The sequence below is a fragment of the Brachycentrus maculatus genome, unplaced genomic scaffold (genome assembly GCF_059751285.1).
Source record: "Brachycentrus maculatus isolate JH-2025_06_01 unplaced genomic scaffold, ASM5975128v1 h1tg001921l, whole genome shotgun sequence".
NCBI lineage: Eukaryota > Metazoa > Arthropoda > Insecta > Trichoptera > Brachycentridae > Brachycentrus > Brachycentrus maculatus.
Window position 1 is genome coordinate 43,820 of NW_028282486.1, and position 3,415 is coordinate 47,234.

Below are 3,415 nucleotides of genomic sequence, written 5' to 3' on the forward strand. Positions count from 1 at the left end.
AGGTCCATGGGGATATTTCCGAAGGGGCTCATTCTCTCCAACCCCATCATCTCTTTCGGCGAGCAGCTCAACACCTATGAGTCATTCATGCACGCAACCGGCGCATACTCCATCCAAACCAGCAGCAACATCAATAAAGCCATGAATGAAGCTATATCCAAAATTAAAAATGACAAGAGCGACGGCCTGGCAATACGCAAAATCTTGGATGACTCTATCTGGAACGGCCTTGGAAACAAAATGGACTTATACAACTACATGCTGTATGAAACCGATAACGAAGGAGCATAATACATCCAATTTTTAAACTAAAACAAGAAAACATTCGGAGTCCCCGACGGTGTCTCCTATTTAGAAATCAATGATGAAATCGATAGGCTGTACTCACAGTCGATGTTCGCCGTGGACTATAAGCAGCTGTTGGGGGAAATTATAGACAATAAGGCAGCTCTGAAGGTCATGATCTACAGTGGGCAAAATAATTTGCGGAACAGCGCAGTGGGAGTTCAATAGTGCCTGAAAAACATAGTATTCAAGAATCGAAAGCAATGGATCGAGTCCCCAAAGCAGTTATGGAGATAATCCGGAGTGCTCAGAGGGTGGCTGAAGAAGTACGATAACTTGATTGTGGTAACCTTGAGGAATGTAGGCCAGTATATCTACGAAGATGACACCTTCGCAGCTCGGTCGGTCTGGCTGATGATGAGCAACTACTTTGGAGCAAAGTGGTGAATATGCTGATCAATTATGATATGCCATATGTCATATCGTAATTATAAGAACCTAACTACTAAATCGTAAAATCTACTGGATAATTTATCGATAATCACACTGCCTCACCAGTCGATTTCCTCGCGTTAACTTTTAACTCTGCACCCTTGATAGTACTTGCTGTACCAAGCCCTCCATTTAAGCAGAAATCGATCGCTCTCGGTGTCCCTATAATAGATCTTGTGTCCAAACTTCTTCGCATCCCAGATCAGCATGTCGTTATAGACTTGAATGGCTTCGAAGTACAGCTTTGCGGAGGTGAGCCAATATGGCAGCCAACTCGATGCATACATTTCATGGTAGAGCTATTGCTTATACTTTTATTTTGTTTGCAAGTACTGCACTAAGACTGTAGTAAAAATTTGGGTCTTCAGAAACACATAGACAAGGCCGGAGCCCATCTGCATCACAGTCAAGTTGAAGAAGAAGACTTTCCCAAATACAGGGAAGACCACATAATTATCAATGTTCCCAAATGAGTAATTCTCTTTATTGTTGAGGGGTTCGATCAAGTTCTTATACAAGCCTTGCTTAAATTCATTGATTGATTTGTTTGGGTGCACGAAAATCTTCGGAAGATCTGGATCATTACCGGCCTTCCACTCGGGAGTCCACTGAAATTGAATGGAGGGAATAAATTCTAACGGATATTTATGCACATATTTGAAATGGAAGATGTCTGCACCATTCTCTGGGATATCCTGCACGTGGCAGTTAATTGTGTGCTTTGTAAAGCCCCGGTTGCTCAGATTATTGAGATATCTTTAAATGTTGATGATCTAGAATTGAGGCTTTTGGTTCTAATCAGCGTGGATCCAGACGTATATGAACCCATGAAGTTATTTTACATGGTATTTTCTCAGTTTTACTGATCCTTCCTTTCCCTTGACCCATTAAACTTCCTTGCAGCCCTCGCTCCCGATTTCCTCATTGTACGAAATGTTGGTTGTTTGAGCCTATTTTCCATCATGATCTACACAGGCTCCAGTGGTGCCATCATACATCCACCCATGAAATGGACATTGTATGCATTTCTAGTTTACTACTTTGCCTCCTATGCCCAAGTTGGCCCCTATGTGAGCGCAATAAGAGTGTAGGCCATAAACTTAGTTGGTCTTTGTATTCCTGAAGATAGTGATGTTGACGCCAGATTGGTCGATTGCTTTGGACTATCCCGGCTTAAGCTAACTCGATTTGCAAACAATAAACCAGCCGTTAGGGAATGCGGGCAATGTCTTACCTAAGTTTTTAGACTTGGTATTGTAGTCGCCTTTCATAAAAACCTTAAAGTATTTGAAAATGCCCAAGTAGATCAAATAGGCTAGAATGGCAACTATGAAGAAAAGGTAGGGCCGAACTATTTCAAAGCTGATTTATCCTTTAAATGACTCCTATTGCTGGCTCATAATGTTGAATTGCAAATTATTGATTTTATTAGTAATACTCGACACGATTTCAAACAATTAATTGAAACAATCCAACCATGAGAAATGAAAAGTACATGAATTTTGAATAATTGTAAGTGCTGGATGGGAATTTAATCATGTGGAGAGAGGAGATATAATGATATAGTATGACAGAGGAATAATTTATTTTATTTTAACTATTCTGGTCAGGAATTTAGGACTGAATTAGAATTGAATTTACAATTCAAGTGACAGGTTTGGAAAAAACAAGCAGCATCATTGAGTTGAGAAGAGTAAAAGAGATGAAGGCAGTAAGAAACAATCAGAAATGGAATTATGGTGCATAATTTTTGCGGGCAGATAATTACTTAAATATATATGTAGATTTGTTCATTCAACAGCCATAAATCTTGCACTTTGTTTAAAAATCGTGGTCGATTGATAAGGAACTTTATTATTTCTTTTATAAATATTTAACTAATTCCATCACCACTCTTAAAAATGAACTACAACGCATCAAGCTAAGCCTTTCAGATGGACAACAAAGAGTATAACTCCTATTCATCGTCCCTTGAAGCCTTGAGCAAGCTTACTTTAAGCCCAGCTATCACTGCATTCGAATCCTTGAACAACCTTGCCAATGAACCGCCGAGGCGGTGTTGTCCTTGTTCACCAGAGCAACCTCAGTGTTATCAATGAATCTGGTGTCCATGATTTAGATAAAAATAACTCGAGACGATCCACTATTTTTTCTATTGTCACCGAATTAAGGCAAACTCTTCTGTAATCCAATGCTCCATAAAATCCATGCTATTTGAATCAGCTGCAGATTGAAAATTTATAGGAATAAATTCATATATGTTGCAGGCAGAAAAGGGCCATTGCCACGTGGTCGAAAGAATAAGTAACTAAGTTGCAAGTACTTCTGCAAGAGTACGGCACTGATTTTGCAATTCTAGCCACGAAATTAGGGAAGTCACGCGACCAAGTAAAGAGAAAGTTCAAAATAATGCAGAGGAAAAACGAAAACTTTGGTTTCATTTGATGTCTCACGCATAGAAAATGATCGTTCATCGAGTTATATACACTCACTCAGTTCATAATATCTCAACTCTAACTATACACTAACTATGCTCTATACATCACGTCATTTAAGATGAATGAATAAATGAATCATACAGGCTCCAGATTTTCAAGGATAATTTTGGTCATTTCAGCGATTCCGTATTGTGGCTTCC

General features: G+C 39.2%; 1 pseudogene; it reads right to left on the reverse strand.

Moving 5' to 3' along the window:
• Positions 1 to 857: 857 nt before the first annotated feature.
• On the reverse strand, positions 858 to 2,889 carry LOC148298513 (cholesterol 7-desaturase nvd 1-like; annotated as a pseudogene).
• Between the last annotated feature and the right edge of the window lie 526 nt (positions 2,890 to 3,415).